This window comes from Muntiacus reevesi, chromosome 2 (genome assembly GCF_963930625.1).
Source record: "Muntiacus reevesi chromosome 2, mMunRee1.1, whole genome shotgun sequence".
NCBI classification, from domain to species: domain Eukaryota; kingdom Metazoa; phylum Chordata; class Mammalia; order Artiodactyla; family Cervidae; genus Muntiacus; species Muntiacus reevesi.
Window position 1 is genome coordinate 87,159,573 of NC_089250.1, and position 25,218 is coordinate 87,184,790.

The 25,218-nt window shown below is 45.3% G+C and overlaps 1 protein-coding gene across 1 annotated transcript in view; it reads right to left on the reverse strand.

Moving 5' to 3' along the window:
- SLC35F3 (solute carrier family 35 member F3) overlaps window positions 1-25,218 on the reverse strand; it is a 430,537-nt gene that overhangs the window by 298,147 nt on the left and 107,172 nt on the right. The window lies entirely within an intron of this gene.

Here is a 25,218-nt window from a genome sequence, read left to right on the forward strand (position 1 = left end):
AGCCTTTTGATGAAGTGAAAGAAGAGAGTGAAAAAGTTGGCTTAAAGCTCAACATTCAGAAAACTAAGATCATGGCATCTGGTCCCATCACTTCATTGCAAACACGTGAGGAAACAGTGCAAACGGTAGCAGAGTTTATTTTGGGGGGCTCCAAAATCACTGCAGGTGGTGACTGCAGCCATGAAATTAAACGACGCTTGCTCCTTGGAAGGAAAGTTATGATCAACCTAGACAGCATATTAAAAAGCAGAGACGTTACTTTGCCAACAAAGGTCCATCTAGTCAAGGCTATGGTTTTTCCAGTAGGCATGTATGGATGTGAGAGTCGGACTATAAAGAAAGCTGAGTGCTGAAGCATTGCTGCTTTTGAACTATGGTGTTGGAGAAGAGTCTTGAGAGTCCCTTGAACTGCAAGAAGATTCAACCAGTCCATCCTAAAGGAGATCAATCCTGAGTGTTCTTTGGAAGGACTGATGTTGAAGCTGAAACTCCAATACTTTTGCCACCTCATGCGAAGAACTGACTCATTAGAAAAGACCCTGATGCTGGGAAAGATTGAGGGCAGAAGGAGAAGGGGACGACAGAGGATGAAATGGTTGGATGGCATCACGACTCAATGGACATGAGTTTGGGTAAACTCCAGGAGTTGATGATAGACAGGGAGGCCTGGTGTGCTGCAGTTTATGGGGTTGCAAAGAGTCAGACAAGTCTGAGTGACTGAAGTGAACTGAACTGATCGTGGTTATCTGGGTCATTAAGGCTTTTTTTTGGTATAGTTTTTCTGTGTATTCTTGCCACCTCTTCTTAATATCTTCTGCTTCTGTTAGATCCATACCATTTCTGTCCTTTATTGAGCCCATTTTGCATGAAATGTTCCCTTGGTATCTCTCATTTTCTTGAAGAGCTCTCTAGTCTTTCCCATTCTATTGTTTTCCTCTGTTTCTTTGCATTGATCATTAAGGAAGGCTTTGTTATCTCTCCTTGCTATTCTTTGGAACTCTGCATTCAGATAGTTATATCTTTCCTTTTCTCCTTTGCTTTTCACTTCTCTTCTTTTCTCAGCTATTTGTAAGGCCTTCTCAGAGAACCATTTTGCCTTTTTGCATTTCTTTTTCTTGGGGATGGTTTTGATCACCGGCTCCCAGCTCCCGTACACTGTCATGAACCTTCGTTCATCATTCTTCAGGCACTCTGTGTATTAGATCTAATCCCTTGAATCTGTTTGTCACTCCACTGTATAATCGAAAAGGATTTGATTTAGGTCATATCTGAATGATCTAGTGGTTTTTCCTACTTTCTTCAATTTACGTCTGAATTTTACAATAAGGAATTCATGATCTGAGCCACAGTCAACTCCCAGTCTTTTTTTTTTTTTTGTTTTTTTGCTGACTGTGTAGAGCCTCTCCATCTTTGGTTGCAAAGAATATAATCAACCTGATTTTGGTATCGACCATCTGCTGATATTCATGTGTAGAGTCTTCTCTTGTGTTTTTGGAAGAGAGTGTTTGCAAGGACCACTGTGTTCTCTTGGCAAAACTCTGTTAGCCTTTTCCCTGCTTCATTTTGTACACCAAGGTAACATGCCTATGACTCCAGGTATCTCTTGACTTCCTAGTTTTGCATTCCAGTTCCCTATGATGAAAAGGACATCTTTTTTTTTTTTATATTAGTTTTAGAAGGTCTTGGAGGTCCTCATAGAACTTTTCAGCTTCAGCTTTCAGCATTAGTGGTTGGGGCATAGACTTGGATTACTGTGATATCGAATGGTTTGCCTTGGAAATGAATAGAATACATTCTGTCACTTTTGAGACTGCACCCAAGTATGGCCTTTTTTTGTTAACTATGAGGGCTACTCCTTTTCTTCTAAAGGATTCTTGCCCACAGTAATAGATATAATGGAGTTAAATTTGCCAATTCTGGTCCATTTTAGTTCACTGATTCCTAAAATATCAATATTCACTCTTGCCATCTCCTGTTTGACCATTTCTAATTTACCTTGATTTATGGACCTAACATTCCAGGTTCCTATGCAGTATTGTTCTTTACAGCACCGGACTTTACTTCCATCACCAGTCCCATCCACAACTGGGCACTGTTTTTGCTTTGGCTCTGTCTTTTCATTCTTTCTGGAGTTATTTATCCACTCTTCTCTAGTAGCATATTGGGTACCTACCAGCCTGGGGAGTTAAGCAGTGATGTTTTGTTATATGTGTACATGGTGAAATGAGTAAGCCACTCAGTCATGTCCGACTCTTTGCAACCCTGTGGACTATACAGTCCATGGAACTCTCCAGGACAGAATACTGCAGTGGGTAGCTTTTCCCTTTCCAGGGGATCTTCCCAACCCAGGGATTGAACTCAGGTCTCCTGCATTGCAGGCGGATTCTTTATCAGCTGAGCCACAAGGGAAGCCCCACAATCAAATTAATTAACATTTTTATCACCTCATATAGTGATCTTTGTGTGTGTGTTGAGTACACTAAAGATCTACTCTGTTAGCAAATTTCAAGAATCCAATACTGTACTATTAACTATAGTCACCATGTTGTATATCAGATCTGCAGAACTTAGCCTGCAGAACTGAAACTTCCTCCCTCTGACCAATATAACCATATTTCCCATACCACCCTGCACCCCCCGCCAACAACCATTCTACTCTCTGCTTTTCCAAGTTTCAATTCAGTTCAGTTCAGTTGCTCAGTCATGTCTGACTCTTTGCGACCCCATGAATCGCAGCACGCCAGGCCTCCCTGTCCATCACCAACTCCCAGAGTTTACTCAAACTCATGTCCATCGAGACAGTGATGCCATCCAACCATCTCATCCTCTGTCATCCCCTTCTCCTCCTGCCCCCAATCCCTCCCAGCATCAGGGTCTTTTCCAATGAGTCAACTCTTTACATGAGGTGGCCAAAGTATTGGAGTTTCAGCTTCAGCATCAGTCCTTCCAGTGAAGCTTTTTTAAAAAACTTATGTTTGGCCACACTGCACAGAATGTGGGATTTTAGTTCCTTGATCTGTAATCAAACCCACGTCCCCTGAACTGAAAGTGCAGAGTCTTAACCAATTGACTATCAGAGAAATTCCAGGTTTTTTAGATTCTACATATAAGCAATACCAAGCAGTACTTGTCTTCTGTGATTAGATGTTTCTTTAAAGCCTGCATCTAAAACTATCCAATACTATAGCCACTAGACATTTGTGGATATTTAATTAAAATGAAATTAAATTTAAAATTCAGTTTCTCAAAAACTAGCCCATTTTTCAAGTGTTCAGTAGTCACATATGACCAGTGACTACCGTGCTGGGCAGTACAGATATAAAACCCTTTCATTACTGCAGAAAGTTCTATTAGGCAACAGTTCTCTATAACCTCAAAGGATTTTCTGGGAGCAATACTTTCCCAGGTAGAAAGTAACTAGTAGTCAGGCAGACTGTGAGGCTGTCACGGCTAACGCCATGACAGGCAGCCTAGATTAGGAGTAGGCCTGCTTTCCCGGGGTAACATAATTATCAGGCCTCCTGGAGCCAGCCAATCAACATATGCCTAGCCAGAAGAAAGGGAACCTATCAGGGGAAAGCTGAAAGCCCCACGTAGGGCCAACAAAAATTACCTTGCAACTGTGTAACCAATCCGCTTAAGCCAACTACCTGCTCCTTGTTTTGACCTAATAAATACCCGAGAGAACTGGGGCTCGGGGCCTTTTGTCCTCACACACCTGGTGAGGGCAGGAGGCCCTGGCTCGAGTCAGTAATAAATTCCCCTATTGCAAGTTGCATTGTTTCGAGGAGTCTTCTTTCCCGACCGGGGATTCAGACTACGGGCAGAACATTTGGGGGCTCGTCCGGGATCCCTTGACTGGGGAAGAATGCTCTTTGGAACAAGGGGGAAAAATGACAGGTAACAGCACTGGTGCTCAGGCAGGTTTAGAAAAGACCAGAGTAAAGCAGAGGCCCTGCTGTGAAGCGGGAAGGTGTCTGGCGCAGAAAAAGACCAGAGTAAATCCGGGGCCCTGCTGAGAAGCAGGAAGGTGTCTGGCGTTAGGGAAAGCTTTCCATGAGGGAACGGACTGGCCGTTCTGGCTGGCGTGAGACCAAGGCCAGCAAGCGCACTGGGAGGCAGCCAGCTCTGCAGAAAGGAGACCTCCTCTCCTAAGCCAGAATCTGGGGAACAGTGGATGCCATACGGTAAGGTGACCCTTGTTCCAGAGGATCTGTGTTGTCGGTCGATGTGTGTCTGTCTGTGTGTTTTTCTGTATAACTGCCGGCATTGTCTCCTGTCTCGTTGTTCTCTGGTGTGTCGTTGTCTACTTCTTCCTATAAAGTCTTGGAGCCTCATTTCTGTTTCTGGGAGTTTCAGTGAACAGGCAAACAGTTGTCGGGGCAACTGACGAGTCCCGACCAGGGCTACTCCCTGGCGGATTCTGAAGGCCTCCCAACAGGTCCGCCCCAGTAACGGGAGCCCGAGAGGGTGAAACTCCTTTCTTTTTTCTCATATTCTAAACCGAGAATCTGGCCAAATAAAAACCTGTCTGTGTGGGCACGGGACAGGCACTTAAGAGCCAATAGGGCGCCTGCCACTGGAAGACTCCCGTGAAAGGATAAGGGGGTCATGGAACGGGCTAGAAACCCTTAGGGTGCCCGCCCCCAACAAGAAAACTTCCGTGCAATGACTAAGGCACTCAAATAGTTCCACGAAGCATACCACAAGCCCAACCTCCTGGCCGCCACCATTCCCGATAGGATTTATTGGTGGTAATTCTCAGTGACTTTCTTCTGACTCTCGCTACGGGGCAAGGAGAATCCACCCCACTCTCTCTCATGACTGATCATTTCTCGGATGTCAGGGCTAGAGCGTATGATCTGTCGCTACTGGTTACAAAGAGTAAATTAATAACCTTTAGCTCTGCAGAGTGGCCTGCCTTCCAAGTTGGATGGCCTCCAGAGGGAACTTTTCAACCTTCTATTATTCGGGCAGTAAAAGAAAAAGTTATGGCTCTTGATCCCTGGGGCCACCCGAGCCAAGTCCTATATTTATAATCTGGCAAGATCTAGTAGAAGATCCGCCCAAATGGTTAAAACCTTTTGTTCACAAACTCCCTGATTCTCCTAATGTACGGGCCCTGGTTATGGAAACTCCCACTCCCCCAGAGGAAGCCAAGAAGAATAAGGGCCCAAAACTGGTCTTGCAGGAGTTCTCGGACCGGAACCTGATTGACTTGGAGACGGAAATTAGGCCCCCGCAATATGCCCCTCCTCCGTTGCAGGTGCCCCTGGGGGAAGAGCCCCCCTGATGAATCAGAAGGGACAAGGGAACCCCGACTCTGGAGAAAGAATAGAGGAAATAGGGTGAGCAGGATCATGGGGACCCAGAGTTACCTTCATCTACTGTACAGGCACTCCCTGTCCGGGTGGGACCAGCTAACCCGGACGGAGAGCGAACCTATCAGTACTGGCCCTTTTCCACGAGTGATCTATATAATTGGAAAACCCAAAATCCTCCTTTTTCAGAGAAACCCCAAGGCCTCATTAACCTCTTAGATTCCATTTTGTTCACTCATAACCCCACCTGGGAAAATTGCCAGCAGCTGTTGCAGGTGCTCTTCAACACGGAACAACGGGAGCGAATCCTGGCAGAGGCGCGGAAACGGGTCCCGGGGGTAGACGGGAGACCAACCGCCCAGCCTCATCTCATGGACGAGGGGTTTCCTCTGTTGCAGCCTAACTGGGATTTTGAGCGAGTGGAAGGTAGGGAGCGTCTCCGAGTGTACCACCAGACTCTAATGGCTGGCCTGCGGGCCGCAGGTAGGAAGCCGACAAATTTGGCAAAGGTAAATTTAGTAAGGCAAGAGCCCACTGAGAGCCCGTCAGCCTTCCTAGAGAGGATAATGGAAGCCTTTAGGCAATATACACCTAGGCTGAGGAATCATGTGCTGCAGTTCTACTAGCGTTTGTAAATCAGGCAGCCCCAGATATTAAGAGGAAATTACAAAAGATAGAGGGGTTAGGAGAGCAGACAATACAAGACTTAGTGAAAGCAGCTGAAAAGGTGTTTAATAATAGGGAGACCCCAGATGAAAGGGAAGAACGACTTCGTCGGGAGGAAAGGGAACTAGCTGAGAAGATCAGGAAAGAAGATAGGGAACATAGGGCGAAGGAAAACCTGAAGAACCAGAGAGAACTAGCCAAGATTCTTTTTGCGGGGATGAAGGCCGGAACAGAATTGAGGGAGCCTCGAGGCCCCCAGACGGGAGAAACAGAGAGAACAAAAAGGCAGGCCCTAAAGAAAGATCAGTGCACTTACTGCAAAGAACAGGGCCACTGGAGAAAGGAGTGCCCTAAGAGGGACCCTAAGAGAGGAACAACCCAGAGAGAGAGAATTTCCCCTGGAACTCGAGTTCTATATGCGGGGAAAGATAGTGACTAGGGGAGTCAAGACTCGGCACCCCTCCCTGAGTCCTGGGTAACCATACATGTGGAGGGGAAACCCGTTGGCTTCATGGTGGACACTGGCGCCCAACACTCTTTTAAATCAAAAACTGGGACCAATGTCTAAGAAAACCAGCTTGGTGCAGGGAGCCACGGGGACAAAAAAATATCATTGGACCACAGAACGGAAAGTAAATCTGGGGACCCATCAGGTGTCCCATTCGTTTTTGGTGATACCAGAATGCCCAGCCCCTCTACTTGGACGGGATTTGTTGACTAAAGTTAATGCTCAGATCCATTTTGACCCTGGAGGAATGTCAGTCACGGATGGACTTGGACAGCCAATACATGTCTTGTCTCTAGCTTTAAGAGATGAATACAGACTTTTTGTGCCTAAGCCCTCAGAGGTTATAGCACCAGATATACAACCGTGGGTCCACAAATACCCGTTGGCATGGACAGAAACAGCAGGAATGGGACTGGCTAAACAGAGACGTCCAGTTGTCATCGAACTAAAAGCTGAGGCAACTCCTGTGAGGGTGAGGCAATACCCTATGAGGCAGGAGGCTCAGTGGGGGATCACTCCCCACATTCGACGGCTCATGGATGCCAGAATTCTCAAGCGGTGCCAATCCCCTTGGAACACCCCCTTACTACCGGTGAAGAAGCCGGGGAATACGGATTACAGACCTGTCCAGGACCTACGAGAAGTCAACAAGCGTGTGAGTGACATACACCCTACTGTCCCCAACCCGTATACCCTCCCGAGCAGTCTGCTGCCTGAATACACTTGGTACACTGTGTTGGACTTAAAAGATGCTTTTTTCAGCCTACCCCTGGCGGCCCAGAGCCAGGAGATATTTGCCTTTGAGTGGACTGAGGGAGAAGGCCAACCGGTAGTACAACTAACTTGGACCCGCCTCCCACAAGGGTTCAAAAACTCCCCTACCTTGTTTAATGAGGCTTTGAGTAAGGACCTTGGACTCAGCCACCCAGAGGTCATCCTGCCGCAATATGTGGACGACCTTATGTTGGCTGGAACCACAGAGGAGGCATGCAGCCATGCCACTGGTGACCTCTTACAGACTCTAGGCACTTTGGGATATCGTGCTAGCGCAAAGAAGGCGCAAATATCCTGGCAAGAGGTCACTTATTTGGGGTATAAGATCAGGCAGGGGCAAAGGTGGCTAACTCAGGCCATGAAGGAAACAATATTGCAGATACCAGAGCCCAAGACCCCCCGCCAGGTGAGAGAGTTTTTGGGGACTGTTGGATATTGTAGACTGTGGATCATGGGGTTTGCTGAGAAGGTCCGGCCCTTGTATGAGAGAAGTAAAGAGACCCCAAACTGAACTTGGACTTAGCCAATGGAACAGGCTTTCCAGACACTCAGACAGGCCCTATTAGAAGCCCCAGCCCTTGCCCTGCCTAACCCAAACAAGCCATTCTAGCTGTTTGTAGATGAAAAGCAAGGAATAGGAAAGGGGGTCTTGACGCAACAATGGGGACCATGGAAGCGGCCGGTAGCATACGTTTCAAAGCGATTGGACCCGGTGGCCTCTGGGTGGCTTCCTTGCCTCCGCATCATTGCAGCCACTACCCTCCTCGTCCACGATGCCGACAAGTTGACATATGGACAGCAACTCTGGGTTTACACCCCCCACGCCATCGAAGGGGTTTTCAAGCAGCCGCCGGATCAACGAGGATACCACCCTCCAGAAAGATGACAAAGATGGATGGTACCGAGATCAAAACAACAACCTGATATTGCCTGCCATCCTGGGTCGTCACCTATGTGAACACCTGCACACAACTACACACTTGGGGGAAAAAAAAAAAGACCTTGACACTTCTTCAGACAGCCTGCCTGAGGTTCCCTCGACAAAATGCAACTGTACGAGAGATAATCCAGGCTTGCAAAGCGTGCCAGCTGATGAGGACAGGGAAAAGGCAGCACACTGGAATGAGGTACCGAGGGGAAGAGCCAGGGCAACACTGGGAGATAGATTTCACTGAGGTAAGACCAGGCAAGTACAGGTATCGCTATCTGTTGGTTCTGGTAGATACCTTCTCGTGATGGGTAGAAGCCTTGCCCACTAAGGGAGAGACAGCAACAGTGGTTGCTAAAAAGATCTTAGAGGAGATAGTGCCTAGGTACGGGCTGCCAGTGACTATGGGCTCAGATAACGGACCTGCCTTTGTGAGGCAGATTGTACAAGGGCTGGCCCAAGCTCTGGGGACAAAATGGAAGTTACAGTTTAAATATAATCCCCAGAGCTCAGGACAGGTTGAGAAAATGAATCGGACCCTAAAAGAAACTTTGACAAAGTTGGCAATAGAGACTGGCGGGGACTGGGTGACCCTCCTTCCCTTCGCGCTCTTTCGAGCGCGTAACACCCCTTATAAGCTGAATCTTACCCCTTTTGAGATTCTGTATGGAAGACCCCCTCCTGTGTGTCCTATATTCGAGGGAAAATGCCTACCACCCCCTACCTTGGGACAATTCCAGCAATCACTGATGGCATTAAGCAAGGTGCATAGCCATGTTTGGAAATTAATTCGAGAGATACACGAGGGAACAAGCAAGGGAACCATCCCCTCACATAATATTGGCCCAGGTGATTGGGTTTGGGTAAAACGACACCAATCTAAAGCATTAGAACCTAGATGGAAAGGCCCTTATGTTGTTCTCCTTACCACTCCTACTGCTGTTAAGGTCGACGGGATCGGGCCCTGGGTTCACTGCAATCACATGCGGCAAGCCACCCCAGAAGAACAGGAGAAGGCGCAAGCAAAATGGGAGGCAAGACCTCACCCGTCAAATCCTTTGAAACTGAAACTCGTACGACGGGAGCCCTCTTAACTCTCCTGCTGATAACAATTTTCATCAGCCCAGGAGCAACAAGTCACAACCCCCATCAGCCAGCTAACCTGACTTGGGTGATCTACAATCCTGAGACTGGAGAAGTGCTTAATTCAAGCTCCAACGTGGCCCCCAAAGGGACATGGTGGCCAGTACTGACCTTTGATTTGTGCGTGCTGGCGGCTGACGGTAGTGGGTTTGGTCCCCACCAACTGACCAAGTTTTTTGCCCACGGCTCTTTCAGTCTGTTCACCCATAACTGTGAGCAGAAAGGCCCACAGTACTACGAACAGGTGCCTGTCTATGTCTGCCCGGAGGGAGGAAGGGATCAGAACCAAACTGAAAAATGTGGGAGAGTTGACTCTTTTTATTGCGCCGCTTGGGGTTGTAAAACCACAGGAACAGTCCATTTCGTACCCCCAAGAATCCTTGAGCTCCTTGGCTGAAGTAATGTTACAGAATAAGAGAGGTTTAGATTTGTTGTTTCTGCAACAAAAAAGATTATATACAGCACTGGGAAAAAAATGCTGTTTCTATACCGACCATTCAGGGGTGGTACAAAAATCTCTCCAGAAAATAAGAGAGGGACTAGCCTAGCGGAAGAGAAAATGAGAAGCCCAACAAGGCTGGTTTGAATCTTGGTTTCAGTGCTCCCCCTGGTTGACCACTTTGATTTCCACCCTCCTGGGTCCGCTCATAATATTAATATTGTTACTGACCTTTGGTCCATGCATTTTAAACCATCTGGTCTCATTTATTAGGGAGAGCCTAAATACTATCCAAATTATGGTATTGAGACAGCAATATCAGTCAATTTCACAGGGTGACGAGAAAGATTCCTCTACAAAAGTATAAAGACAGGGGGGAAATGTGAGGCTGTCACGGCTAACGCCATGACAGGCAGCCTAGATTAGGAGTAGGCCTGGTTTCCCGGGGTAACAGTCAACATATGCCTAGCCAGAAGAAAGGGAACCTATCAGGGGAAAGCTGAAAGCCCCACGTAGGGCCAACAAAAATTACCTTGCAACTGTGTAACCAATCCGCTTACGCCAACTACCCACTGTGTAACCAATCCGCTTGCGCCAACTACCTGCTGCTTGTTTTGACCTAATAAATACCCGAGAGAACTGGGGCTCGGGGCCTTTTGTCCTCACACACCTGGTGAGGGCAGGAGGCCCTGGCTCGAGTCAGTAATAAATTCCCCTATTGCAAGTTGCATTGTTTTGAGGAGTCTTCTTTCCCGACCGGGGACTCGGACTACGGGCAGAACACAGACCACCTTCTCTGAAGAGCCCTCCACATTCTCCCCCCGGTGACATTACAGAATTTCAACAACCAACTGTTTCGCATCTATTCTCCATGGGGTATAATATTCATTAAATGTGGGAGACAGAGACCAAAGTCAAACATGATTTCTGCCCTGAAAGGGTTTACAGCCTAGTAGAGGAAGAAGAGCTATATGAATTATAATTAAATGTTGTCATAGTTGCAACATATATGACAAACAATTTGGTATCTGAAATACACAAGGCATGGAAACCACCTCCGCTGGGGAATGACTGAATTGTGGCATATTCATAGCACAGAATACCATAGGAGCAGTTTACATGAGTGGATCAATATTATATATGTCAACAGGGGTAGATCATACAATCAAAACATGGAGGAGAAAAATGAAATTGTAGAACAATGTTTCTTCTATGATATTAAAGTTAATAGAAAAATTTATAAAATTTAAAATTAAATTTTAATAAAATATAATAATATGAAAAATAATATTAATAAATTTAATAAAATAAATAAATAAAATGTAAAGACACAGAAAAGTAATATATGATGCTTGTGGATATACTTATCTACCCACGTGTGCTAAGTTGCTTCAGTTGTGTCTGACTCTTTGCAACACTATGGGTTATAGCCCAGCAGGCTCCTCTGTCCATGGGATTCTCCAGGCAAGAATACTGGAGTGGGTTGCCATGTCCTCCTCCAGGGGATCTTCCCAACCCAGGGATCGAACCCATGTCTCTTACATCTACCTGCATTGACAGGCGGTTCTTTACTGCCGGCACCACCTGGGAAGTCCTTAATGTCTTAGTTTTTCATTAAAGATAGACTTGAATCAAATATGAACATATGAGCAGCTGCACATTCCAACTGAGAGCATGATATTTCACAAAATCAAGGAAGGAAGTGAAGGAGCAGAGAAAAAAAGGAAAAGAAAAGAATCAGTGTTCCAGTGGAGGAAAGATGGAGCATGTGCAGAACAGAAAGGAGCAGACAGGTGGATGCAGACAGGCTTGAAGAGAGAGTGATAGATACAAGGGATGAAACACAGAAGATAAGTCACGTGGGAACAAACACCAGGACAACGATGAGGAGTTAGGAAGCAGCGATGGTGTCTTGGGAAACCCCAAAACTGTTTGGTCTGGATGGAAGCAAAGCCAAGAGGGAGGGCTGGTGACAGACACTGAAGAGGCTGGCAGCAGCTGGATCACTGAAAGACTCAAAGACGTGACTGAATATCTAGTCCCTTCCCCTGTGGGTGCAGGAAGACATGGAAGCATCTGGGGCTGTAGGATGGCAGGACCATGAAACTGAAGACCGCCTGCTGAAGGTCTTTGGAGAAAGACTGTTAAGAAAGAGCCCCTCCCTGCTCTTCTGAGTCACAGGACAGAGTCTAGCCACCTGGAGAGTCAGAAAGACTAAAGCAGACAGGCAAGGAGGGCAAAGCCCCAACGCGCTGGAGGAGGTGCCCAGTGTGCTCTTTGAGGTTCCTCTCAAATGAGGTTCCTCAGCTGAGGTTCCTCTCAGCTGCTAGCAGGGCCAGCAGCTGGCCCTGCTAGGCCAGGTATGACTGCTCAGTTCCAAATTTCCCCTTCCTCTGCTCTGTGACAAAGGGCAGAATGGATTCATTTAGCTGTGTGTCTGTTGCAATGAGCACAAGATGAAGCCTTCTCAGTGGAGGATGCTAAGAGATACTAAAGGAGGCAGGGACTTTTCTGTCTGATTCCAGGGCTGCCCCTCGGCCAGCAATGTGACTGTGAGGACATGGAGGGTTGAGGTGCTCTGTTCCAGGCACACCCCAGAACTTGAGGTCCCCCTTGCAACCTCTCAGCACTAGCTCACCTGGGGACCTCTTTTGCACAGACCTCTGGGCTCAGACTCACCTGCACCAGAGCCCTGACTCCCCATGCCTACCTGCCCCCGTTCAGGAGGTCAGTCTCCCGTGGCCCTGTGTGCCCAGACCCTGTGTGCCCAGACCCTCCCACTAACCCTCGTGCCCTCACTCCTGTGCATGCCATGCAAGCTCCATTTGCCTGTGCCCCAGAGAGCTGCTTTTTGCAAACCACCTCTGGTCCTGGCAATGCTCCCGAACCTTCTCCAGTGGGGTGAACCCCCCGGCCTCGGGGAGGGGACTCCACCCAAGTTTATCCTTTCCTGGGTAGTCTCCCTCAGCCCTGAGGTACCCTGCAGAGCTCTCTTACACCTTCTTGTTCTGCTGTCAACAGAGCTTAATAACTGATTACCTTAAAGTCCCTGCTGAAATTACTCTGTGGTTTCCATCTCCTGATTGGACCAGACTGATACAGTATCTTTTAAACTGTACTTACATCACAATTGCTCTTTTGAGGCCATCTGTCTGTCCACTAGGGTATGCGTTCCCCAAAGGCAAGGGTCATCTTTTATTACAGAAACAACAACAAAAAAAGGGTAGTGGGGGGAGGGGGTCCCACATATCAAAAGAGGCATCGCAAGGACACAAGTTTTGGCAAAATGCATACCTGTGCAGCAGTCAGGAGAGAGGGTGGCAACCCATTTATTTAGCTTGGGAGCAATTTATCTTCCTCTGTTGTTTTCTTACTGATGCAGTGAGCCTCAATCAGCATTTCGTTCATAGCAAAGGCTTAACAGAGCTTTGCTGCAAACAGACTGCTTTATATAGGATGGAATCCTGTCCTTCCCCAGTAGCTAAAATGGAGAATGATGAAAAACATGCCTTGGTTCTGTATATGAAGTTTGGGGGCTTCCCGAGGAACAGACATCCTTGAGAAACTACGTAACTGAGCATAAGCATGAATCTTGCTCTCTGGATGCCTAACATTCACAAGCTGTTTTGTGTGTTAAAACATATAGCCTTTACACTTCACTGACCAAAATCCTGTAGCCCCCCAAAATTAGGAATAATCATGACCTAGAGGAGCAGAATCACACCCATAAAGGCAGGAGAGCTTAGACATATGAGCCTGGATTGCAGGGTCACCCCATATGAAGTCACATTTCATTCCACCCATTAACCAAATTTTGGCAAGTTTCTTAACAAAATCAAGCTTCCATTTGCTCACCTTATTAAAAGAGTATAGGATTACCTGCCTGTTCTTAGTATCAACTGAGAGGATGCAGAGAAGTCCCACTCAGCAAGGGGTCCCAGTAATGGTGACTCTGAATTAATCACTGTAGAAAGGGGTGTCCTCAGACACCCTGAATGTGGATGAACACAGTTCAGGGCACTGAGATGTTCACCTCACCTCACAAGCCAACACATTCCTGTGGCAGCACGTGCCAGAGAGAGAACGTGTTGATAACCAGTGTGAGTGGCCCAGGGGGCCCACGGATTCCTCATCCCCCAGAGGACCTGTCTTAGCTCACTGTCTCTCAGCTGAACTATCATTCCAAATTCACACTTGATATGAGCATTAGAACAGCATATGTAACACTGATAAAATGTCCCATCTGTTAAAAGATGACAATAAAATGCCCACAGGTGGAGACAATTCAATTCTAGTTAGCTAAAACTCTGTACAGGCCAGAATGGAGTCCAGATAAGGAAAACTTCGTTCACTTTCCTCTTCTCTCAAGCTCTGCTATTCCTAACGTGCCCAAAAAGACACACTTGAAAATTCTGCAATGATGGGCTTTCCCAAGAGGCTGCAGATGTTGGATGTAAGCAGAGGCAAGGTCCCAGCTGCCAGCTGTAACTCCTGCATGCCAGCCCTGCCTCCTTGCTGGGGGAGGGATGTGGTCACAGACGAGGCCCCTCCCCTCACTTCTGGACTCTGAGGCTGGCAAGCGTGTGAGCAATGGCATGATCAGCTGCTTCCAGTTATACATATGCTTCTTACAAGGGATCAGCAGGGAGCCGTTACCTTCCTCTTTCTTCTGGTGTTGGTACCCTGAGACTTGTCTTTAAAAAGCCTCCATTGTTAGGGCATCAGAAAGTATTTAAAAGTGACTCAGATGATGACTGCCTGGCTGGCTTTATCAGAGATCAAAGTAGCTTCCTCTTCAAAGATCAGCAATCAATCTTCACACAAGTGGAGGGTCAGGGCATTTCATCTGAAATAAATGGCACTCATGTTTAGGCAGGCTGCTGCTCCAGCCAGGCACAGCTGCATCCTTCTTATCAGGGGCTCCTGGTTCCTATTCCCACAGCCCTCACTCCTGCTGTTACTCACTGCCTGACTCTCCCTCCATCTCTTTCTCATCAAATCATCCCCTATTATCACTCAGAAATACTAGTTGCAAATCCTTACTACACTAACCTTTGCATCTGGCTCTATCCTGTAGAAAAATAAATGTGTGTATGAAAATGTTTTAATATATTTTTAGTATTGAGTTCTAGACTATTTTTATTCCACATCATCCATGAGTGATGATGATAGTAATGATGATGATGATAATGATGGTGATGATGATAATAATGACGGTGGTGATGATAATGGTGGTGATAGTGATGATGATGATGATAAATGGACATGTGATAACGATGATGATAATGATGGTGATGGTGCTAGTGATAATAATGATGGTGATGGTGCTGGTGATGATAATGATGGTACTGGTGATGATCATGATGGTGAGGATGATGGTGAAAATGCCTAATATTTACTGGACATTTACTGTATGGTTGGCACTGTGCTGTGTATATTAGCTTGTTTAATTAATCCTCCCAATGACTCTATGAGGTAGACCACTATATTCTTACAAATGTGACACCTGAGGTTCGTAGAAATCGAGAAATCTGCACAAGAGCACACAATTAGAAACTGAAAAGTGCAGGGACCCAGACCAAGGTGAGCTGTCTGCAGAGCCTGCATACTTCCTGTTAGTTCTGACATACTTTTATACTGGGAGGATTTTTTTTTCAGAGTTAGAAGAAGCTTAGGAATCACCTCTTTGAAAAATCTTCCATTTCATAGGTAAAGAAATTGAGGTCCACAATGAGGTACCATTACACGCCAGTCAGGATGGCTGCTATCCAAAAGTCTACAAGCAATAAATGCTGGAGAGGGTGTGGAGAAAAGGGAACACTCTTACACTGTTGGTGGGAATGCAAACTAGAACAGCCACTATGGAAAACAGTGTGGGGATTTCTTAAAAAACTGGAAACAGAACTGCCTTATGACCCAGCAATACCACTTCTGGGCATACACACTGAGGAAACCAGATCTGAAAGAGACACGTGCACCCCAATGTTCATCGCAGCACTGTTTATAATAGCCAGGACATGGAAGCAACCTAGATGCCCATCAGTAGACGAATGGATAAGGAAGCTGTGGTACATATACACCATGGAATATTACTCAGCCGTTAAAAAGAATTCATTTGAATCAGTTCTAATGAGGTGGATGAAACTGGAGCCCATTATACAGAGTGAAGTAAGCCAGAAAGATAAAGAACATTACAGCATACTAACACATATATATGGAATTTAGAAAGATGGTAATGATAACCCTATATGCAAAACAGAAAAAGAGACACAGATGTACAGAACAGACTTTTGAACTCTGTGGGAGAAGGTGAGGGTGGGATGTTTTGAGAGAACAGCATGTATATTATCTATAGTGAAACAGATCACCAGCCCAGGTTGGATGCATGAGACGAGTGCTCAGGCCTGGGGCACTGGGAAGACCCAGAGGAATTGGGTGGAGAGGGAGGTGGGAGGGGGGATCGGGATGGGGAATACGTGTAACACTATGGCTGATTCGTGTCAATGTATGACAAAACCCACTGCAATGTTGTGAAGTAATTGGCCTCCAACTAATAAAAATTAAAAAAAAAAAAAAAAAGAAATTGAGGTCCAAAGAACTGCCTTTTCTAAAGTCACATGGAGGTTAATGGTTGAGCCTAGACTACAATTCAGTCACTTGGTTCCCATGGGATAGTTTTAAATTTATGCTGGAAAGTCTCCCCAGTCATAATACTTGCCTGCATCACAGAAAGAGGAGAAAGAAGGCTGAAGAAGCCTGATGAATTCCCCCTGGGGCTGAGCAGGTTCTTCAAATGCAAGCCAAGAAGGAGTAAGGCAGATTGCTTCTGTCTGGATCACAACTTAACCAATGTCAAGTGGTCTCAGAAAATGGGCTACGAGCCCACCGCTGCTGCTGCTGCTAAGTCGCTTCAGTCATGTCCGACTCTGTGCGACCCCATAAATGGCAGCCCACCAGGCTCCCCCGTCCCTGGGATTCTCCAGAGAACACTGGAGTGGGTTGCCATTTCCTTCTCCAATGCAGGAAAGTGAAAAGTGAAAGTGAAGTCGCTCAGTCGTGTCCAACTCTTAGCGACCCCATGGACTGCAGCCTACCAGGCTCCTCCGTCCATGGGATTTTCCAGGCAAGAGTACTGGAGTGGGGTGCCATTGCCTTCTCTGTACGAGCCCACTAGGAGTAACCAATACATACCTCTGCTATATTTATAGAGATGCTGAATAGTGTTGTAGTTAAAGAGTTTACACTCCACAGTTACATCAACCTAAATATAAATTCTTACTGCTTCTGATGTCTGCCACCTTCGATAACCTCCCTCATCCTCAGTTTTCTTATCTGTGAAATGTGGATTCTAAGAATACATGCATCAAAATGCTCTTATGAAGTTTCAAAGGTCAGGGAGTTGGCACCAGGCCTGGTCCATAGTGGTGTTGTTCAATTGCTAAATCATGTCCAACTCTTTGTGATCCCATGGACTGTAGCACACCAGGCTTACCTGTCCTTCACTATCTCCCAGAGTTTGCTCAGATTCATGATCACTGAGTTGGTGATACTATCTGTCTCATCCTCTGCCACACCCTTCTCCTTTTGCCTTCAATCTTTCCCAGCATCAGGGTCTTTTCCCATGATTTGGCTCTTCACATCCAGTGGCCAAAGTATTAGTGGTGATTGCAGCCATGAAATCAAAAGACACTTACTCCTTGGAAGGAAAGTTATGACCAACCTAGACAGCATATTAAAAAGCAGAGACATTACTTTGTCAACAAAGGTCTAGTCAAGGCTGTGGTTTTTCCAGTGGTCATGTATGGATGTGAGAGTTGGACTATAAAGGAAGCTGAGTGTCGAAGAATTGATGCTTTTGAACTGTGGTGCTGGAGAAGACTCTTGAGAGTCCCTTGGACTGCAAGGAGATCCAACCAGTCCATCCTAAAGGAGATCAGTCCTGGGTGTTCATTGATAAGACTGATGTTGAAGCTGAAACTCCAATACTTTGGCCACCTGATGCAAAGAGCTGACTCATTTGAAAAGACCCTGATGCTGGGAAAGGTTGAGGGCAGGAGGAGAAGCGGAAGACCGAGGATGAGATGGTTGGATGGCATCACCGACTTGATGGACATGGATTTGGGTGGACTCCAGGAGTTGGTGATGGACAGGGAGGCCTGGTGTCCTGCAGTTCATGGGGTCGCAAAGAGCCGGACATGACTGAGGGACTGAACTGAACTGAGGCCTATCAAAGTTCATCTATTATCATTATGAACAAAGTTACTACTAACTTCTCCACTGACCTGTCCTTCACCCAGCCCTGTTTATGCATGGTGCTGTGGACAGGTGGCTGATACTGTGGCAAGACAAACCACCGAAAGTGGCAAATGTTTTCCATCTATCAGAGATGTGGCCTTTTACTCCACTTCTCCAAATTCATGGTGACAGTTAAATACCTTCCTCCCACAGCCACAGAGAAGCACAGTTACTTTGTATTTGTCACTCTGGTAACCAGGCAACTGACAGTCTTTTCACACAATGAAAATGCTCCAAATGCTTCACTCTGATTCATTTCAGCAGGCAGCCAGTTGGGCAGCTGAGTCATCTGTACTTTCTGAGAGGTACAATTAGGGGCCACGGTTTTCCGCAGAACCACTCCTCATTCCCCAGGTACCAGCTAGGCTGAGAACAGAGGCATAATCCCCCGTGCACATGAACTCCACGCAGATTCGAGGCCCAGGAGCAGAGCTTTTCAGGAGCTGGCGTGTTTTTGAGAATGAACACTGGATCAGAATTCAAAAGACTGGCTCTGGTCTCGACTCTACCCCCCACTGAGCCACGTGATGTTAGATGAGTCATTTAGTGGCCTGGCTCTTTGTTTCCTTACTTGTGAAGTGAGGGTGTTAAAGCAGAGAACCTCTCAAAAGGCTTCTTGTTGTCATTGTCTAGTTGCTAAGTCACGTCTGACTTTCCTGCAACCTCATGGACTGTAGCCAGCCACGCTGCTCTGTCCATGGGACTTTTCCAGGCAAAAATACTGAAGAGGGTTTCCATTTCCTCCTCCAGAGGATCTTTCTGGCCCAGGGATCAAACTCAGGTCTACCACACTGCAGGCAGATTCTTTACCACTGAGCCATCTGGAAAGCCCTCCCTCTTAGCCCTCAATCTCTATGATTAAATAAGAATAGCTACTTGCAGGGGAAAAATCCATACCCTGACAAAGGATGCCTTTCAGATTTAAGAGACTTTAGGTCAACCTATTATAATACACCCATGACCTGTAGTGAGTTGGGGCTTCAAAGCAAGTTCCTCACAAGGTTAAAATTCGAAGAATTTCCAGTTCAACACATTTCTTCCTCTTCCAAGGCTGAGTCTGCTCCAGAAAGACAGATCAAGCTGTACTCACTCGAGTTGGCTGATAGGATCAATTGTATCCTTTGGACTTTCTTTGTCTTTCCTTTGAAGTTAGTGGCAGGCTTTGATGAGCAAAGAACTCCCCGTGTGAATAGCAAAGGATGCGGTAGACAAGGCACAGTCATGTCAAATGTGTTTGAATGACAAAGTGTATTAGTGAGCAAACGCCTGTACAGCATGGGAAGCAACAACATAGGGAGTATTCTCAGCGCTTCCACAGGAGCCCATACAAGCCACCTTCTCACTTTCCTTCCTTGTCTTCTCTCTGTTGCCCCAGCCCAGCCCCGCATGCCCTGTTTCCTAAGACTGCTCCCGCAATCCCCAGCCCTGCCATGGCACCCACGTGTCCAGACTCTCGTAAGAACAGCTGCGTAACTGAATTGTCCAAGATGGATTCCCGTACCAAACATTATTTGCTGGTGGTCCAGCAGCTAAGACACAGAGCTCCCAAGGCAGGGGTCCCAGGTTCGATCCCTGGTGCAGGGAACTAGATCCCATATGCCGCGAGTAGTAAAGAGTCCACATGCTACAGCTAAACATTCCACGTGCCACAATGACAATCGAAGATCCGACGTGCTACAACTGAGACCCAGTGCAGCCAAAGAAATAAATTAAATTAATGTTAAAATTTTAAATATATATATAAAAATGGAAATTCTAATATCTTCCTAATGCTACTAGTATGATTTCCACCCTGGGAGACCACTGCTCCAGACCTCTACACCCTCTGCCTCCAGTCACCTCGACAGCCCTGCTGTGGCAATCAGACAAACAGCAGAGCTGAAATTCCTTGAATTTCAAGAGTAGACTTCTGATAAGACGTGGCAGAGTAAATCCCTGTTCAACCTCAGTGTCTCTGGAAATCACACTTAAATAATAATAATGGTGTAATGAAGGCAAAAGTCCACAAGCACAGAGAGAATAGGAAAGAAATGCATAACCGACAAGAGACAGCCACATAATTTTAGAAGCAGAACAGCAGATGGATAAATGGCAACTGACTCAGCAGACCAAACAAACTGTGTGTAGGGAGTAAGCCAGGGAGCAACTATGTGTGAGTGACAGGACCTCTGAAGAGCTCCATCTTTATTAGCACTGAGTACTTCTAAAGGCGGCTTCCCAGGTGACTTAGATGGTAAAGAATTCACCTGCCAATGCAGGAGACATGGATTAGACTCCTGGGTCAGGAAGATTTCCTGGAGGAGGAAATGCCTACCCACACCAGTATTCTTGCCTGGAAAATCCCACAGACAAAGGAGTCTGGCGGGCTACATTCCATGAGGTCACAAAGGATCAGACATGATTTATCAACCGAGTATGCACGCATGCACACACTTCTGAAAAGAAGGGTACATGCAGTGTACTTATTTGCTTCTAAAATGAAATTCACCACTGAAAAAATACGACCCTTGCACTTGGAGCATCCATACAGCCTTTCTGTGCCTCTGTCTTAAACATGAACAAACAGCAAAAATCATCAGACATGAGAGAAAATATTCTAACATAAAAGACAGAAATCAAATGAAACCAACAAAGAAAGGCATTTAGAAGAAATAGGATCGATGTAGGAAGCATTGATTAAAACTATTACAAAACTATGAAAACTTAAAAACTATTATAAAACTATTACAACTTTAAAACTATTTCTACAATTACAAATCTTCAACACTTTGAGAAATGGGAAGAAACTGAAGGAAAAATATAAAAGAGCTCTTTAAAATTAAAATATGGTATCAGAAGAAAAGAAATTAATACAAAAGTTAAAAGACAAATTTGAAGAAATCTCCATAAAAGATAGATATTCAGAAAATGAGATAAACTGTTAAAAGATTGGATTATAAATTTAATCCAGGAGGTTCAAGAGCTGAGTTAAGGTGGCTCAAAAGGAGAAAAGAGTGAAAATTAATGGAGGAGAAATTATCAAAGAAATAGTATTAAGAGATGTCCCAAATATGAAAGAACGTAAGTTTCTAGACTGGAAGATTCCACCAGGTAACAAGCAAAAATTATTCTTAAAAATCTTACAACTAAGGCATATTATTGTAAAGCGTCAAAGGATAAGAGATAAAACCAATACCTCAAAAGCTTCCAGAGAGACAAGGTAGATCAAAATCAAAGTATGGAGTATATACATGTGTGTGTATGTGTGTGTGTGTGTAGCTGAATCACTTTGCTGTACACTTAAACCAACATATTGTAAATCAACTGTACTTCAAAAAAAAAAAAAATCAAAGGATGGGGTGTCAGAATACTCTCAGACATCCCATTAGCAACACTGCAATCCAACTAGAACACAACACAAAATGCCTTCAAAATTCAGAGAGAAAATGCTTTGCTACCTAGAATTTTATCCTCAGCAAAGCTTTTAGTCAAGAAGAGGTTCACACAAAGGCAACTTCACAAAAATTATATCAATCTTATATGATTTCTCAAGAAGCTTACTAAAGGACATGGTTCAACAAAATAAGGAAGAAAACAAAGAAAGGGGGTGGGAAATGAGCCCAGAAAATACAGAATCCAATACAGAAAGGTGATGATGATGATATGGAGAATTCCAAGAGACCTGGAGAGTAATCAGTCCAGGCTGGAGCAAAACAAGGACTCTGGAAGAGAAGCCTGCAAGAAAGAAAGTAAAACAAAGAGATGCTCCAGACGTCTGAACCCATTAAGGGGAGGTTTTCATGTCTGCTGGAGACTGTGAGTTCAGTTAGTAATACATAAACAGAAAACAAGGAACCATTAAAATTATTCAATCGTAAACTTCAAGGGAAAAAGAAAATAGACCATACTGCACAAGACGACTCAGACATGTGTACATAATAGCCAACCAACATGAAAGCTACCCTAAATACTGACTTAACACCCAGAGGATGTGGGGACTACGAAAGCTAAACTTATTTTTTACATTTGGAAATTAACTAGCCATTTTAAAAACTAGAAAGAAATCTTCAGAATGGAAGTAGTTAACAAGGCAAAAAGATAGGAGTTGAAAGCAGCTGCCTCTCATAAGTGGGAAACTTGGGGTGGAAAGACAGTGGGTGAAACATAAACCTCAAAAAACTTCAGGATGGGGGACACGTGTACACTGTGGCTGATTCGTGTCAATGTAAGGTGAAAGCCACTAAAATATTATAAAGTAATTAGCTTCCAATTAAAATAAATAAGTAAATTTTTTTAAAAAGAAGAAAAAAAAACTGTGGATTTTTAAAATCGAGAGAAAAACAAAAAGAATATTAAGGGCCATATGAAAGCATAACAGCTAATGTATACTGCACACATCTTGGATTCAAAGCACTTTTCAGATATTTACTTACCACCGGCCTCCTGCAAAACCTGTATGTAGGTCAAGAAGCAAGAGTTAGAACTGAACATGGAATAATGGACTGGTTCCAAATTGGGAAAGGAGTAGGTCAAGGCTGTATACTGTCATCCTATTCATTTAACTTATATGCAGAGTACGTCATAAGAAATGCTGGGCTGGAGGAGGTACAAGCTGAATCAAGATTGCTGGGAGAAATATCAATAAGCTCAGATATGCAGATGACACCATCCTTATGGCAGAAAGTGAAGAAGAACTAAAAGCCTCTTGATGAAAGTGAAAGAGGAGAGTGAAAAAGTTGGCTTAAAGCTCAACATTCAGAAAACTAAGATCATGGCATCCGGTCCCATCACTTTATGGCAAATAGATGGGGAAACAGTGGAAACAGTGGCTGACTTTATTTTTCTGGGCTCCAAGATCACTTTGGATGGTGATTGCAGCCATGAAGTTACTCCTTAGAAGGAAATTTATGACCAACCTAGACAGCATATTAAAAAGCAGAGACATTACTTTGTCAACAAAGGTCTAGTCAAGGCTGTGGTTTTTCCAGTGGTCATGTATGGATGTGAGAGTTGGACTGTGAAGAAAGCTGAGTGCCGAAGAATTGATGCTTTTGAACTGTGGTGTTGGAGAAGACTCTTGAGAGTCCCTTGGACTGCAAGGAGATCCAACCAGTCCATCCCAAAGGAGATCAGTCCTGGGTGTTCATTGGAAGGACTGATTTTGAAGCTGAAACTCCAGTACTTTGGCCATCTGATGCAAACAGCTGACTCATTCGAAAAAACCCTGATGCTGGGAAAGATTGAGGGCAGGAGGAGAAGGGGACGACAGAGGATGAGATGGCTGGATGGCATCACCGACTCAGTGGACATGGGTTTGAGTAAACTCAGGGAGTTGGTGATGGACAGGGAGGCCTGGCATGTTGCAGTTCATGGGGTCGCAAGGAGTCAGACATGACTGAGCGACTGAACTGAACTGTGATATTGGAGAAGATACTTGAGAGTCCCTTGAACTGCAAGGAGATTAAACCAGTCAATCCTAAAGGAAATCAATTCTGAATATTCATTGGAAGGACTGATGCTGAAACTGAAACTCCAATACTTTGGCCACCTGATTTGAAGAGCCAACTCTTCAGAAAAGACCCTGATGCTGAGAAACATTGAAAGCAGAGGAGAAGGGGACAAGAGAGTACAAGATGGTTGGATGGCATCATCGACTCAATGGAAATGAGTCTGAGCAAGCTCTATGGTGAAGGACAGGGAATCCTGGCAGGCTGCAGTCCATGGGGTCGCAAAGAGTCGGACACGACTAAGCGACTGAACAATGACAACACATTGTCATTGACACGTAGGCATGTGTCCACACACACACATGTGAAAGATGAGCTACAGTTTGGGTAGAATTTATAGCAGGATAAAGATATGATTTATTTGAAGTTTTTAGTGGGTTGTTATCTGTAGTCATGAGAAGAGTCTACTTTTGAATTTCCCTGCCTCTTTTGTGTTGCGAGAGGATTAATTCTAGCACACAGGACTGTCTCCAAGACCACATCTTCCGCAGAAGCTGGGGTCAGTGTATGTTCGAGGACACGAAGCCTGGTGTGCTGCAGTCTATGGGGTCACACAGAGCTGGACACAGCTGAGCGACTGAAAAACAGCAATTCCCACAACCCAGTGAGGAGAGTGTTATTATCATATGACCCATTTTCAGACCAGGATACTAAGGCTTACAGATCATGAGTGACTTGCTCAAGGTTATCCATTTAGGAAATGGTAAAAATAGAATTGTAACCCACAGAGCATGGCCCCACTGCTTAGAGTTTCAACCACTCTGCTCTACTGACATGGAAGATACTTAGAAGGCAAACTGAGGACATTTGTCTGATTAAAAGTCCATTCGCCTCTGTAAGGGGCTCCTGCAGGCAGAAGTTTTCTCCAAGCACAGATCTGGGTCTGTGCCCACACACAGATGGAAGAGTGGTTGTGGTTTCAATATGCTCTGCCTCATACTTTTATGCATGATTTTAGCTTAGAGAATTACCCAACACAGTCATTCAAAAGGTCCTAATAAAGCACCCCCAGAATGTCTACAGAACGGCAGATTGCTGGAGGGCTGTGCTGAACACACACACTCCCATTAACTTACATGATGTACCAGCGATTGCAAGGACAGCAAGGCGAAGGAAAACCTCTGTGGGTCTCAAAAGCACTGCACCACCCACATGAAGTATGATGAAAATACAGACTTATCAATCTTCCATATGTCTATGTTTGGAAGCAGTTGATTCTTTCAAGACAAATTCGATCATGGTGGGACGACCAGTACATGATTAATGTAATATTTAAGTGACATGACAAAAAGAAACCTCATGGAGCACAGAGAGAAAGCGCATGAAAAGCCTCATTGGGTTGGTTTTTCCTCTGTAAAGCATTTTGTGTGATGTTTGGTAAATGTTATTGTTTCTCAGCAGGGGAGGCTCCTCTGAAATCAGAAGACATGATGTCACATATCACTGGGGGGTCTTATTGATGTGCTTGGAAAGCGGCTGGATGAACTCACAGCAATTCTTCCTATCTCTCAAGTGCCTTTGAGTGGGGCTCATACCAGGAGCACCAACGTCACTAACAGTCTTTCACTGCATTGTACACTTTTCAAAACACGTGTTGCTCTTCTTGGGTTTCTTCCCAGTTCTACAGAGAAGCAGCAGGGACCCAGAGAAATGCCTGC